The sequence below is a fragment of the Oncorhynchus nerka genome, linkage group LG21 (genome assembly GCF_034236695.1).
Source record: "Oncorhynchus nerka isolate Pitt River linkage group LG21, Oner_Uvic_2.0, whole genome shotgun sequence".
In the NCBI taxonomy this organism is placed as follows: Eukaryota; Metazoa; Chordata; class Actinopteri; order Salmoniformes; family Salmonidae; genus Oncorhynchus; species Oncorhynchus nerka.
In genome coordinates this window covers 3,932,785-3,949,527 of record NC_088416.1, presented here as the reverse complement: position 1 = coordinate 3,949,527, position 16,743 = coordinate 3,932,785, and the positions used below count along the sequence as shown (strand labels likewise).

Here is a 16,743-nt window from a genome sequence, read left to right as displayed (position 1 = left end):
TATCGCCTCCTTTGAATTCCATGCTGTCACAGTTACCAGCCCTTTCAAGCTTAACATCCTTATCATTTATCGCCCTCCAGGTTCCCTCGGAGAGTTCATCAATGAGCTTGATGCCTTGAGAAGCTCCTTTCCTGAGGACGGCTCACCTCTCACAGTTCTGGGCGACTTTAACCTCCCCACGTCTACCTTTGACTCATTCCTCTCTGCCTCCTTCTTTCCACTCCTCTCCTCTTTTGACCTCACCCTCTCACCTTCCCCCTACTCACAAGGCAGGCAATACGCTCGACCTCATCTTTACTAGATGCTGTTCTTCCACTAACCTCATTGCAACTCCCCTCCAAGTCTCCGACCACTACCTTGTATCCTTTTCCCTCTCGCTCTCATCCAACACTTCCCACACTGCCCCTACTCGGATGGTATCGCGCCGTCCCAACCTTCGCTCTCTCTCCCCCGCTACTCTCTCCTCTTCCATCCTATCATCTCTTCCCTCTGCTCAAACCTTCTCCAACCTATCTCCTGATTCTGCCTCCTCAACCCTCCTCTCCTCCCTTTCTGCATCATTTGACTCTCTATGTCCCCTATCCTCCAGGCCGGCTCGGTCCTCCCCTCCCGCTCCGTGGCTCGACGACTCATTGCGAGCTCACAGAACAGGGCTCCGGGCAGCCGAGCAGAAATGGAGGAAAACTCGCCTCCCTGCGGACCTGGCATCCTTTCACTCCCTCCTCTCTACATTTTCCTCCTCTGTCTCTGCTGCTAAAGCCACTTTCTACCACTCTAAATTCCAAGCATCTGCCTCTAACCCTAGGAAGCTCTTTGCCACCTTCTCCTCCCTCCTGAATCCTCCTCTCCCTCCCCCCTCCTCCCTCTCTGCAGATGACTTCGTCAACCATTTTGAAAAGAAGGTCGACGACATCCGATCCTCGTTTGCTAAGTCAAACGACACCGCTGGTTCTGCTCACACTGCCCTACCCTGTGCTCTGACCTCTTTCTCCCCTCTCTCTCCAGATGAAATATTGCGTCTTGTGACGGCCGGCCGCCCAAGAACCTGCCCGCTTGACCCTATCCCCTCCTCTCTTCTCCAGACCATTTCCGGAGACCTTCTCCCTTACCTCACCTCGCTCATCAACTCATCCCTGACCGCTGGCTACGTCCCTTCCGTCTTCAAGAGAGCGAGAGTTGCACCCCTTCTGAAAAAACCTACACTCGATCCCTCCGATGTCAACAACTACAGACCAGTATCCCTTCTTTCTTTTCTCTCCAAAACTCTTGAACGTGCCGTCCTTGGCCAGCTCTCCCGCTATCTCTCTCAGAATGACCTTCTTGATCCAAATCAGTCAGGTTTCAAGACTAGTCATTCAACTGAGACTGCTCTTCTCTGTATCACGGAGGCGCTCCGCACTGCTAAAGCTAACTCTCTCTCCTCTGCTCTCATCCTTCTAGACCTATCGGCTGCCTTCGATACTGTGAACCATCAGATCCTCCTCTCCACCCTCTCCGAGTTGGGCATCTCCCGGCGCGGCCCACGCTTGGATTGCGTCCTACCTGACAGGTCGCTCCTACCAGGTGGCGTGGCGAGAATCTGTCTCCTCACCACGTGCTCTCACCACTGGTGTCCCCCAGGGCTCTGTTCTAGGCCCTCTCCTATTCTCGCTATACACCAAGTCACTTGGCTCTGTCATAACCTCACATGGTCTCTCCTATCATTGCTATGCAGACGACACACAATTAATCTTCTCCTTTCCCCCTTCTGATGACCAGGTGGCGAATCGCATCTCTGCATGTCTGGCAGACATATCAGTGTGGATGACGGATCACCACCTCAAGCTGAACCTCGGCAAGACGGAGCTGCTCTTCCTCCCGGGGAAGGACTGCCCGTTCCATGATCTCGCCATCACGGTTGACAACTCCATTGTGTCCTCCTCCCAGAGCGCTAAGAACCTTGGCGTGATCCTGGACAACACCCTGTCGTTCTCAAATAACATCAAGGCGGTGGCCCGTTCCTGTAGGTTCATGCTCTACAACATCCGCAGAGTACGACCCTGCCTCACACAGGAAGCGGCGCAGGTCCTAATCCAGGCACTTGTCATCTCCCGTCTGGATTACTGCAACTCGCTGTTGGCTGGGCTCCCTGCCTGTGCCATTAAACCCCTACAACTCATCCAGAACGCCGCAGCCCGTCTGGTGTTCAACCTTCCCAAGTTCTCTCACGTCACCCCGCTCCTCCGCTCTCTCCACTGGCTTCCAGTTGAAGCTCGCATCCGCTACAAGACCATGGTGCTTGCCTACGGAGCTGTGAGGGGAACGGCACCTCAGTACCTCCAGGCTCTGATCAGGCCCTACACCCAAACAAGGGCACTGCGTTCATCCACCTCTGGCCTGCTCGCCTCCCTACCACTGAGGAAGTACAGTTCCCGCTCAGCCCAGTCAAAACTGTTCGCTGCTCTGGCCCCCCAATGGTGGAACAAACTCCCTCACGACGCCAGGACAGCGGAGTCAATCACCACCTTTCGGAGACACCTGAAACCCCACCTCTTTAAGGAATACCTAGGATAGGATAAAGTAATCCTTCTCACCCCCCTTAAAAGATTTAGATGCACTATTGTAAAGTGGCTGTTCCACTGGATGTCATAAGGTGAATGCACCAATTTGTAAGTCGCTCTGGATAAGAGCGTCTGCTAAATGACTTAAATGTAATGTAATGTAAATGTAGCTGCTATTTGCTAATGACATGCCCGTCACTAGAGACACACACGCACACACATATCTCCCTAACAGCTGTAGATAATGTATTCTCCACACAGTAACATCATGACAGACAGGAATAGAGCAGTACATTGTCTAAATGCCTGCAGCAGTGTAAGTAAGTGATGGCTGATTCTGATCTGCAGTGTTGGTGCTTGGGAGAGCATTGTGTACACTTCAGCCCCTGGCTGTAGCTTCTGTAGCTGGCTGAAGCAGGTGTAATGTATCAAGGTTTGTCAGACAGTGTACAGTGATGTGGTTTGCTGACTCCTTAATGACTCCAGTGCTGATGAATTAGGAGAAACTGGAGTTGTTAGACTTTGAGTAAAGGTATCTGCTGAAGTTGGGCTTTTTAAACACTTTTTCCACAACACTGTTGACATTTTTTTTCAGCACTGGTTTTCCCAAAACTATATTTTTCTCTACAATGTTTTAACACTGTAACACTTGGACAACTGTAATGGAGAAGGAATGATCTGCATAACATCATTTTAACATCCATCCATCAATCAATCACATTCATTTTATAAAGGCCCTTTTACATCAGCAGTTTTACATGTGCTTCTACAGATAGCCAGCTTAAACCCCCAAAGAGCAAAAAAATGCAGATGTAGAAGCACAGAGGTTAGGAAAAACTCCCTAGAAAGGCAGGAACCTAGGAAGGAACCTAGAGAGGAACCAGGCTCTGAGGGGTGGCTCCTCTTCTGGCTGTGCCGGGTGGAGATTATAAGAGTACATGGCCATTATGTCTAGATCATTCTTCAAGCTGTTCAAACTTTCATAGATGACCAGCAGGTTCAAATAATATAAACAGCGGTTATAGAGGGTGCAACCAGTCAGCACCTTAGGAGTAAATGTCAGTTTTTTTTTAACCTTTTATTTAACTGGTCATTTATTTAACCTTTTATTTAACTAGGCAAGAAGAACAAATTCTTATTTTCAATGACAGCCTAGGACCAGTGGGTTAACTGCCTGTTCAGAGGCAGAACGACAGATTTGTACCCTGTCAGCTCAGGGGTTTGAACTTGCAACCTTCTGGTTACTAGTCCAACGCTCTAACCACTAGGCTACCCTGCCGCCCCAAGTTTGCCCCAAGTTGGCTTTTCACAGCCGAGCGTTCAGAGGTCGAGACAGCAAGTGTGCGAAAGAGAGAGAGAGAAATCTGTGGTAGTCGTTTTAAACTGTATTGCAGTTGATTGGTCAAGATGACATCCATACAATCATTATACTCCAATTTCCACCTCAACATAGTGAAAAAAACAATAGCCTAAATGTAGGCACATTTTGAAGGTTCAGGAAATTTCCCCACGTCATCTTTCCCCGACCCGTTTCCATGGCATTTCCATGAATTTGGTTGAGTTCCACTGACCTCATTACTGCATCTATGTACACTAAGGTTTCTTAATTTCCCTTTCCCACAATCTTGATTCCTTTTCCGATTTCATAGATAATCTTATAATAGATGTTCAACATTTGTACCAAAAGAAAAACCAGCTCAATAGAATCTGATGTAAAGCAATGAACACCAGAGAAAACTATTCAAACGAATGTTGCAGAATAAAATATCTAAATAAGCACACAAACTGTAACAAATGTAGCAAAAACCCAATTGCTTTCCTTACAAACCTGCAGCAGAAAAATATATTTTCAAAAATTGCCTCTGAAGGATGTCTGAAGAACTTAGCACTGTTGAATGATCAACGACCAAGGCGGAAATGCCAACGCGTGTTTCCCACTCATAGGGCAAAAGGAGCTTCGAGGCTCATGGGATGAATGGTTGTAATCCACTGCTATAACTGCCTTACATGTCGAAACAATGTCTTTCTGAAGAAATTCAGGAGAAATAAAAGGAATTATTCACGTGGATGAACTCTGTGACCTTTTAGCTCAGCTAGTTCAACTTTGTCTGCCAGTGGAGGAGTCACCTTAGGAACTGGTGTTGGCAGAGATGGCACATAGAAAAAACAATTTAATATTCCCCTTATCTGTCACTACGTTAATGTTTTCTTTTAATAAGTATTTGAACAAAGCCGGCGTGACATTGAGAACATCAAAGTGAGTTGTCAACAACAAACAAAATAGAGACAGTCAGATGAGTGAGGATGATGCAATTATCGTTCAACAAAACACAGTGTTGCTTTGTTATGTCCTGTCAGGAAGAATGCCTCTGTGGATGGAGTTTCATGCATCATAACAATGTTAGATTGTCGCTGCTATAACACTCCTATTAAAATGTAACTCCACTCCCGTTACAATGTAACAAGGGACTACAGATACAGAAGCTCCACCCCTTTCCTGTACTACTGAACACACTTATGTACACGATCATGGGAAACACTTTCCTTCTGCAACATTCTCTAAACATCCTCATCCTTCTCTCCTCTCACTCTACTGTGTGTCGTCACGTGCCGACTCTAGGCACGGCATTGTGGGATAGCTCGGCATGGTGCATTCGGTGCTTAACCATCCATCCATCTCCGCTTACCGCCAGACTGGCTACACCTGCTGCCAGGGGACCTGTCCGTGCCTTCAAGCTGCTGGCTGACTGAAGCTCCTGCTCCTACTCTTGCTGATGACAGCTTTCGGAGGACTGCATTGCACAGCAGTGTGGTGGGGGGAACTAGCTACTTGCTAGCATGTACACTGTTGTGTGTACAGTATTTCACTACACTTGGGTATTCAAGTGGTGGAACTTGACTCAGTTTGTTTCTAACTTCTAAATGAAGCTGATGAAATGTGTTGATAGTGGGATAATTTGATAAGACTCATATGGATGGGATGGTGGTTTAAAATCATTGTATCGTGTAGTTTTTACTCCAGACACCTTATCAGATGAGTGGAAAGTCAACACAAAGTTGTTTTGTTCCCTTCTTGTATGGAGATATTGTTTGAGGAGATTATCATGAAACTCTGAGAGTTGATATGCTTTACAGAGACAGAACACTCTATGAGTTGATATGCTTTACAGAGACAGAACACTCTATGAGTTGATATGCTTTACAGAGACAGAACACTCTATGAGAGTTGATATGCTTTACAGAGACAGAACACTCTATGAGTTGATATGCTTTACAGAGACAGAACACTCTATGAGTTGATATGCTCTATGAGTTGATATGCTTTACAGAGACAGAACACTCTATGAGAGTTGATATGCTTTACAGAGACAGAACACTCTATGAGTTGATATGCTTTACAGAGACAGAACACTCTATGAGTTGATATGCTTTACAGAGACAGGACACTCTATGAGTTGATATGCTTTACAGAGACAGGACACTCTATGAGTTGATATGCTTTACAGAGACAGGACACTCTATGAATAGATGCCAGCAAAGGACTTGATAAACTATCAAACTGCAAAATACCCCAAAGATACTTGTCCTTGACACACTGATGGGCCTTGAACAATATACTCATCAGTAATAACAATTTGACATCGACAACAATGTGGGATCATCTTGATGAGTCAGACAAAAATGATATCCACGGATCGTAAATGGTTGATTCCACTTTTCTCGTTACATTCAAAGTGCATTGTACAAACATACATATAGTATATACAGAGTGATAACTGAAATCTAAAGATAATATGGTACATTTTCAATAATATTCCCTGTTAGATCGGAGACCTAGACATGATGGCCCAAACAGACAAAAACTCTTCTACCTCATGAAAAGTAAAACATTAAGAAATCTACATAACTCTCTTCATAGGTTTGATAAAGGCTTTGAAAAAAGTCCATAAAATAAGACAATTGCAGAACTAAAAATGTAACGTTACACAATCCAAACCTACTTAGTAGGCCTAAGACGCTCATATTTGTAATTGAAACTTGTCTCGTTGAGTGGATTTCAGATTCGCCGCATAGATGCTATCAAGCAAGACACCCATGCACATCAGTATAAATCAGGCCCTTAGAAAACTATTAACATTGGTGTTGTGTTTGAGAATTTACAAAAGAAAACAAAAAAGAGAGAACCCTCAAAATGGCAATACTTTGTCTGTACACATGTGTTGCATTCCTTCCCTGGCTTTACACGCTAGTACAGTTAGGAATCTCCCTTGTGCTCTCGCAGGCATGTCCAATTCGCCCTGGGGTAGGGAGAGAAAATACACACATAGCTTAGTCCACTGGTAGTAGGGGCTTTGATGTCTGTGAAACAAATACCTACTTTGACACCGATACTGCCTGTTAATTACTGGGGTTTCATTACAATGTCTTATCAAAAGATCTTATGCTGTTGTTTCACGTGTGGGACATTAGTGGCTGACCCATTGGTTCATTTGTTTCCTTATTTCCTTCTGAAGATACAGTACCGCTTTTTCCTACCAGTTAATTCCATGTAAAGAAACAATGTAGACTTTATAAACACTACGTATTGTATACACTGCAGGTCAAAAGTCAACATTGTTATACATGGAGATATGACACATACTGTATGTGTTCAGGTCCAATACAATTAGCTTCGACAATATATGTGTAATATTAGGGGCTCTTTCTCAACAAGGAAGTTCAACGTCACCGAATCAGCAACTTGCTAATAACACAATAAACAACGTTTTATCAGACCATGTATCTTACGTTTAACCCTGGTGTCCATCTCCTTCTCCATGACTTCTTTGGCCGTAGTGAACTCACTGAGGGTGATCTTATGCACGCTGACACTCTTGTTGAGCGAACCGATCATCTCCTGCTCTTTCTCCTGGTTCACCTCCGCGTATATGTTAATCCAGGGGATTGTTCTGCAGATTGGTAAATGTAGACAGACAACAGCCATGTTACAATAGGGAATGACTATTTAATGATGGTCCGTCCCTTTGGCAGCATTTCTCAAATACGTATATTACACTTTTTGTTCAGAGTTGGTATTTTGACAAGACTAAATTAATTATCAAGAAGCCTCTCGATATCTAAGAACATCTTCATCTATCCATCATTAAATCCACGTATGACATCAATGTCTAGTAGTGACATAAGACTGTAATCCTAACGCATATACATTTAGCATAATTTCTGAAAAATCTTTCCCCACTTATATTTATGATTGTGTTAATGTGTTAATTATTTGAAATGACAAGAAACGGCATCAGTTCATTGTTGATTGATGCAGGCCCTACCAATCTAGCATATTATTATAATATGCATTATTAATATTGATGACAGGTGATTAGATCAGTGCTGCGATACAGTATTCAAATATATATTCATAAAGTACAGTACATACCTCTTGAATTTGTAGATGAGAAACACTGTTAAACCCAGGAATACTACTGATAGGAGCATCAGCATGGCTGACCTGCTGTGTCTCGGCATGGAATCCACCAAGGGTGCTGTAACAGAGGGTAGAGGAAGACAAACATTAAACATAACAAGAACAGAGCAACACAATAAAGACTAATCTGGGAACGCCTTGGAGATGTTCTTGCTTCATTGCCAATATTGATCCTATACTGTATAATATTGTATAATATTGTCACTAATAACAACTATGGGGTACAGTTGAGATATATATTTTGCATCACAACAGTCTGCAACAGTAGGGCTACATATAGTCAATGCATATGCTTCACTTTAATCCATTTTTAAGGAAAACAAAATGGTGTTATACAGGACCACAGTGTAGAAAAAGAGTTTTGGCGCCAAAACGTTGTCAAAAACGATTAACTTCCAGTGGACCTAAACTAAATGGTTGCTTTTTCTCTAACTAAAAGCCAACTAACTAAAAGCCATCTGCTTAAAACAAGCATTGCGACATTCATATTCCAAGGTAAATGCTAAATTATGGTAAAAACAAGCCTTTTACAATGACAACTGTCACAAATAAAGTGCAACAGTTACTGTGGAATAAACTGGAATATTGTGACGCTGATTATACTATTCAACATATCTAACTCACCCTCTCGCTGCGGTAATACATAGACTTTGTAGTGCATATTCATATCTATTATCAAAGGTGGCACACAGTATATTTTCTACTTTGTATTTTTTCCAGCCCCAGCTCTGAGAGGCGTCCTGTGATGTCAATGGCCTTTCTGAAGCAGCTTGATTGGGATATGTTCCACATTGCGTCAAACCACAACATTGAGGAACACGCTGATTCGGTGAGCGAGTTATTTAGCATTTGCATCGGCGATGTCGTACCCACAGCAACTATTAAAACATTCCCAAACCAGAAACCGTGGATTGATGGCAGTATTCGCGCGAAACTGAAAGCGCGAACCACTGCTTTTAACCAGGGCAGGGTGACCGAATACAAACAGTGCAGCTATTCCCTCCGCAAGAAAATCAAACAAGCTAAGCGTCAGTATAGAGACAAAGTAGAGTTGCAATTCAATGGCTCAGACACAAGAGGTATGTGGCAGGGTCTACAGTCAATCATGGATTACAAAAAGAAAAACAGCCGGTCGCCGACCAGGATGTCTTGCTCCCAGACAGACTAAACAACTTCTTTGCTCGCTTTGAGGACAATACAGTGCCACTGAACGGCCCGCTACCAAAACCTGCGGACTCTCCTTCACTGCAGCCGATGTGAGTAAAACATTTAAACGTGTTAACCCTCGCAAGGCTGCGGGCCCAGACGGAATCCCCAGCCGCGTCCTAAGAGCATGTGCAGACCAGCTGGCTTGTGGGGCCCCACAAGTGTGCGTTCTGAGCCCTCTCCTGTACTCCCTATTCACCCACGACTGTGTGGCCATGCACGCCTCCAACTCAATCATCAAGTTTGCAAACAACATTATAGTGGTAGGCCTGATTACCAACAACGACGAGACGGTCTACAGGGAGGTGGTGGGGGCCCTCGGAGTGTGGTGTCAGGAAAATAACCTGTTAGTATAATTTAATTATGCCAATGTGCTTTCATCAATTGAAAGCCCTTAATCTATTTTATGAGAATTTGTAAGATTTCTTGTTTGCATAAAATAGACGCAGACCCGTCTTTAAATAATAGGTAATATAATTTATTCTCGGAGCGCGCTACCACTTAAACACATGCATCAGTTTATAAACAGATCATGACGTAATTTCACTGCCCTAACCGAATCCCCTCCTCTCGACCGGGACAAAGTAAGGTGAAAAGTTCATTCTAACTTACTACCACACTCACAAATAACTTTTGACCCCTCAACATTATCGATCACCATTGAACTGACAGTTTTATTAGACAGAAAACCTAGGAATGCACTCACTGCCTTATCTAAAAACCCCAGAGCTAAGTTTCAGTTGGGTCAACCATAGGCTAATGACCTTATGTGTTTACACAGTCCACAACCCATTTGTTCCTGCCTAGTTGGAATGGTGTTCATTAACTTTTTATTACTCCTTGTCCTGTCACACAATTCCTTCTTATGAACTCATATTGTCTATTACTTATAAAACAGAGTATAAGTTTACCTAGATACAATTCTATTTAAAATGGGGATATTGTTTATTCATTTATCCATAATAAATCCATAATAAATTCAACATAACCTCACACTCAACGTCAACAAAACAAAGGAGATGATCGTGGATTTCAGGAAACAGCAGAGGGAGCACCCCCCTATCCACATCAACGGGACAGTAGTGGAGAGGGTTGTAAGTTAAGTTCCTCTGCGTACACATCACGGACAAACTGAATAGGTCCACCCACACAGACAGCGTCGTGAAGAAGGCGCAACAGCGCCCCTTCAACCTCAGGAGGCTGAAGAAATTTGGCTTGTCACCAAAAGCACTCACAAACTTTTACAGATGCACAATCGAGAGCATCCTGTCGGGCTGTATCACCGCCTGTTAGGGCAACTGCTCTGCCCACAACCGTAAGGCTCTCCAGAGGGTAGTGAGGTCTGCACAACGCAACACCGGGGGCAAACTACCTGCCCTCCAGGACACCTACAACACCCTATATCACAGGAAGGCCATAAAGATCATCAGCTCCTGCTTTTTCCAGCCTCTCCTTTTTCTGACCCTCCTGGCTTTGACTCTTGCCTGTCCTGACCCTGAGCTTGCCTGCTGACCTGTACCGTTTCCCCATCTCTGGTTTACTGACCCCTGCCTGCCACAACCTGTCTATTGCCTGCCCCTGTTGGATAGTACGAACTGGCCATGACTGACCCAGCAGACCCGGGCCAGCAGCGCAACGCCATCTCCACCCAGGGAGCCAACATCGGTAGGCACGAAGAATTGCTTCGTGGCCTTGTGTTGGGGGTCCAAATGTTGGCTGAATGCCATGACCGGGTGTTGTACAGTTCGTTGGAGCAATTCCATGGGTTGTCTGGGAGGCCGACTACCACGGTGGTAACCCCACAGCTCCTCAGCGACTCAGCTGCTAGCAGCACCGTCTCATCGGTCACTCTACCTTCTCGGGAGCCCCGTTTACCTCCTCAGGAATGCTTCAATGGAGAGCTGATCACCTGTCGGGCATTCCTAGCTCATTCCTATTTTGAGATGTGAGGTATCAGAATCTCTTTCAATAATGGCAGGAATTGAGGAGGTCTTTATCCTAGTGAGATTGCTAAGGCAAAAACCACCATGTTTAGTTTTGCCCAACCTAGGTCGAGGCACAGACACGGTCTCAATGGGGATAGCTGAGCTGACTACACTGACTGTGCTAGTGGCAGACTCCACTAAGCTGGCAGGCATCCTGCTGCCTGGCCTGCACCCTATTTCATTGTGGAGCTAGAGGAGTTAGAGCCCTGTCTATGTTGGTAGATAAGATGAGAGCACCCCTCCAGCTAGGATGGAGTCCGTCACTCCTCAGCAGGCCCGGCTTCGTCCTGTTTGTGAGTGAGTCCCAGAAAGAGGGCCAATTATCTACAAATTCTATCTTTTGGTAGGGGCAGAAAACAGTTTTCAACCAGCGATTGAGTTGTGAGACTCTGCTGTAGAGCTCATCACTCCCCCTAACTGGGAGGGGGCCAGAGACAATTACTCGATGCCGACACATCTTTCTAGCTGATTTACACGCTGAAGCTATGTTGCGATTGGTGACCTCTGACTGTTTCATCCTAACATCGTTGGTGCCGATGTGAATAACAATATCTCTATACTCTACTCTCGCCAGTTTTAGCTTTAGCCAGCACCATCTTCAGATTAGCGTTAACGTCGGTAGCCCTGCCCCCTGGTAAACAGTGTATGATCGCTGGATGGTTCGTTTTAAGTCTAATACTGCGGGTAATGGAGTCGCCAATGACTAGGGTCATTGACAACACCACTCCCATCAACCTACGTGTGTCAGGGAACCACAGCGAGGCTATCCAGTTCCTGCTCATCAAGTCCCCTCAGATTCCCGTGGTATTGGGATTCTCCTGACTCCAGTGACACAATCCCCTCATAAACTGGTCTACTGGTGCAATCATGGGCTGGAGTACATCCTGCCACACCCATTGCCTGAAGTCAGTACAACCTGCCCATGATGTCTTCCTGGGGGCTTGGAAGGTGCCCCGGACATTTCCACCATTCGTCTGGGAGGTGTTCAGCAAGACACGGGCCACTTCGCTCCCACTGCACTGACCTTATGACTGCGGGATTGACCTTCTCCCTAGCACGACTCCGCCCCAGAGATGACTGTACTCTCTGCCGGGACCAGAGACCAAGTCCATGGAGACCTACATCATGGACTCCCTTGCTGCAGGATTCATCCGTCCTTCTTCTCGGCTCAAGGGTCTTCTTTGTGGAGAAGAAGGACAAGACCCTGCATCCGTGCATCGACTACCAGGGTCTCAATGACATAACGGTAAAGAACCGCTACCCGCTACCACTCACCTCCTTGGCCTTCGAGCCGCTCCAGGAGGCCACCCTTTTTTCCAAGCTGAATTTACAGAACGTCTACCACCTGGTGCAGATACGGGAAGGGGATAAGTGGAAGACCACCTTCAACATGGCCAGAGGTCACCTCGAGTATCTGGTCACGCCATTTCACCTTACTGACGCCCCTGCTGTGTTCCAGGCTCTGGTCAATGATGTTCTCCGGTCTGTCTTTGTCTACCTAGAGTAAATCCTCATCTTCTCCCGTTCCACCCAAGAACATGTTCTCTACACCCGACAGGTTCTCCAACGCCTCCTGGAGAACCAGCTATTTGTTTAAGCAGAGAAGTGCGAGTTCCATCATTCCACAATCCCTTTTCTGGGTTTTATCATCGCCACTAGGAGTGTGCAAATGGATCCCGGGAAGGTGAGAGCGGTGGTGGATTAGCCCCAGCCTACATCCAGGATGCAACTACAATGCTTCCTGGGGTTCGTCAACTTCTATCTTTGTGTAGATGGTGTTGGAGGATGATGTTGGAGGAATGGTGAAGATGGTGTTGGAGTCACTGGCCGTAGGGGGCAGAACACCCATTCATCGTGTGGACCGACCACAAGAACCTGGATTATCTCCGCACTGCCAAGCACCTCAACTCCAGGCAAGACAAAAAGGCCCTGCTATTCACACAGTTCAACTTCTCCCTCTTGTATCGGCCGGGATCCAAGAATGTCAAGTCGGATGCACTGTCCCGCTGCTATAGCTCCACGGGTACCACCCAGAGCCCGAGACCATCCTTCCCACCTCGTGCCCGGTGACGGCACTCAACTGAGCTGTGCTCAGAATAAGACTCCTCGGCAAGCTCTGGCTGGTTTTCTGCAACCACTGCCTGTCCCTCACCGACCCTGACTGGGGTTGACCGGATTTCCAAGGCCGCTCACTTCATTCCTCTCCCAAACTACCCAGCTCATGGTGCAGCACGTAGACACGGTCTCCGACCAGGGGCCTCCGTTCTCATCCCGGTTCTGGAAGGCGTTCTACGCCCTCATTGGGTCGTCGGCCAGCTTGTGCTCTGGGTTCCACCCCTAGTCCAATGGCCAGTTGGAGCGAGCCAACCAGGATCTTGAGACTACTCTGCCTGCCATACCTGGTCTCCACCAAACCCACCTCCTGGAGCCAGCAGCTGGTGTGGGTCGAGTACGCACACAGCACCATTCCCTGCTCTGCCACGGGCCTATCTCCGATTGACTGTTCCCTGGGGTATCAGCCCCCGCTCTTCCCCGAGCAGGAGGAAAAGGTCGGTGTACCTTCTGCCCAGATGTTTGTCCGCCGCTGTCGTCGCACCTGGAGGAGAACCCAGTTGGACCTCCTCAAAACCACATCCAGGTATTAATGATAGGCGGATTGCCATCATCTCGGGCAGAAGGTATGGCTATCCCCACCAGGTGGAATCTTGCACACTCTCCCCCCGGTTCAACGGCCCATTTCCCATCTCCAAGATTATTAGCCCCTCTGCTGTTCATCTTCTGTTGCCCCATACCCTTCATATACATCCCACCTTTCATGTGTCCAGAGTCAAACCTTTGTCTCACAGCCCTGTCTCCTGTTTCCATGTCAAGACCGCAAACTAAAGGTAGACCGATTATGATTTTTCAATGCCGATACCGATACCAATTATTGGAGGACCAAAAAAAGCCGATACCAATTAATATATTTGGAATAATGATAATAAAAACAATACTGAATGAACAATGAACACCTTTATTTAATTTAATATAATACATCAATAAAATCAATTCAGTCTCAAATAAATAATGAAACATGCTCTATTTGGTTTAAATAATACAAAAACAAAGTGTTGGAGGAGTTAAGTAAAAGTGCAATATGTGCCATGTAAAAAAGCTAACGTTTAAGTTCCTTGTTCAGAACATGAGAACATATGAAAGCTGGATGTTCCTTTTAACATGAGTCTTCAATATTCCCAGGTAAGAAGTTTTAGGTTGTAGTTGTTATAGAACTATTTCTATCTATACCTTTTGTATTTCATATACTTTTGACTATTGGATGTTCTAATAGATAAACATAAACAGCGCAACGCTTGAAGCATTTGGAAGAGCTGCTGGCGAACACAGGAAAGTGCTGTTTGAATGAAAGCTTACGAGCCTGCTGCTGCCTACCACTGCTCAGTCAGACTGCTCTATCACATCATAGACTTAATTATAATATAATAACACACAGAAATACGAGCCTTAGTTCATTAATATGGTCAAATCTGGAAACTATCATTTTGAAAACGAAATGTTTATTCTTTCAGTGAAATACGGAACCGTTCCATATTTTATCGAACGGGTGGCCTACATATTGTCTAAATATTGCTGCCTCTAATTGGGAACCACATTAGCACCAACATAGAAATAGATATACTAGATCACCCCCTAGTCACGCCCTGACCTACTACACCATAGAGAACCAAGGGCTCTCTATGGTCAGGGCGTGACACCTAGTTAATATTGCTTGCTAACATGAATTTATTTTAATTAAATATGCAGGTTTAAAAAAATATACTTCTGTGTTATGATTTTAAGAAATGCATTGATGTTTATGGTTAGGTACATTCGTGCAATGATTGTGCTTTTTTCGCAAATGCGCTTTTGTTAAATCATCCCCCATTTGACGAAGTAGGCTGTGATTCAATGATAAATTAACAGGCACCACATCAATGATATGCAACGCAGGACAAGCTAGATAAACTAGTAATATCATCAGCCATGTGTAGTTAACTACTGATTATATTAAGATTGATAGTTTTTTATAAGATAAGTTTAATGCTAGCTAGCACCTTACCTTGGCTCCTTGCTGCACTCGCATAACAGGTAGTTAGCCTGCCACGCAGTCTCCTCGTGGAGTGCAATGTAATCGGCTATAACCGGTGTCCAAAAATGATGATTACTGATTGTTATGAAAACTTGAAATCGGCCCTAATTAAATCGGCCAATCCGATTAATTGGTCGACCTCTACTGCAAGCTGTCATCAAGGCAAAGGGTGGCTACTTTGAAGGATCTAATAAGTCAAATATATTTTGATTTGTTTAACACTTTTTTGGTGACTACGTGTTTCCATATATGTTTTTTCATAGTTTTGATATCTTCGCTATTATTCTACAATGTAGAAAATAGTAAAAAGAAATATAGAAAACCCTTAAATGAGTAGGTGTGTCCAAACTTTTGACTGGTACTGTATATTAAAATATGTTATGTCTGGTTATGACATCTATGTAGGTGAGTCAACTACCACACAAGGCAAACCAATCCATTCTACTTGTAAATAGTATGTTACATAACATTTTTCTACCATTGTAATTGTGCCCACATTGATGTAAAACATGTGCCTAGCCCAATGCTCTGTTGCTGATGACTGGGATGAATACAGGAGAAGGACAAACACCCTCTTTGGAACTTATGACTGACATATGGTCACTTACGTGATAGACAGATATGGCTTATATTATTCCCCTTACAACAGCAAAACAATTCTATATTTTGGAATCAAAGTTTGTTTGTTTGTTCACAACATTATATACATGTATACTTAGTGTGCTAACTGTTAACATTAGCTAGCCTACCATAGCTAGCTAGTTGTTGTTAGTTGTCCATGGGTTTTTTATACATTTAACACCCAAGACTCTTTTAGAATAAATTTGTGCAAGTAGCACTATTATATAGAGTGTGAATCAGATGCATTGTTGATGCAACAACAGTACATGGGTGTCATTAGTTGTTTTGAACACCACCGTATTTAGTGGTAGGGAAGCTAACCTTAGCTAAACAAACACTACTGTAACTAGATGGTTGCTTACATTTAAGTAGCTAGCTACATGAATAGCTGAGAGCTAGCTTTAGAATGTTTTTTTGTTGAGAAAACGGGATTGTTACGTATTTGAGAATGTGTGAAAGTGTTTGCTGTTGCCATAATACACTATAATTGGTGTGTTGTTTACGTTTTTAGCTTTCTTTAGTGGCGCCACTGCATTGTAGCATACTCCATTCTGTTCATCTGCTGCATCCAAGGCAAAGGAAAAAACACATTTGAATAAATAATACAATTCAGAGGTTAAATAGTTTGATGTTCTTGAAGTTACTTTATTTTCATCGTATTACGAATAACTCACGGAAAAAACACACTGTCATGAAGCATTATGACCATCCTGTTTGACTTTACATGGACTAAGAAAATACACTTCATGACACTAGAAAATGTAATATTACATAAACATACTGTTT

At 44.5% G+C, this 16,743-nt stretch overlaps 1 pseudogene; it reads right to left on the bottom strand.

Annotated features, from left to right (window-relative positions):
• The window catches only part of LOC135563663 (VPS10 domain-containing receptor SorCS3-like), a 213,648-nt pseudogene extending 204,837 nt beyond the window's left edge, over positions 1-8,811 (bottom strand).
• Positions 8,812-16,743: the final 7,932 nt, after the last annotated feature.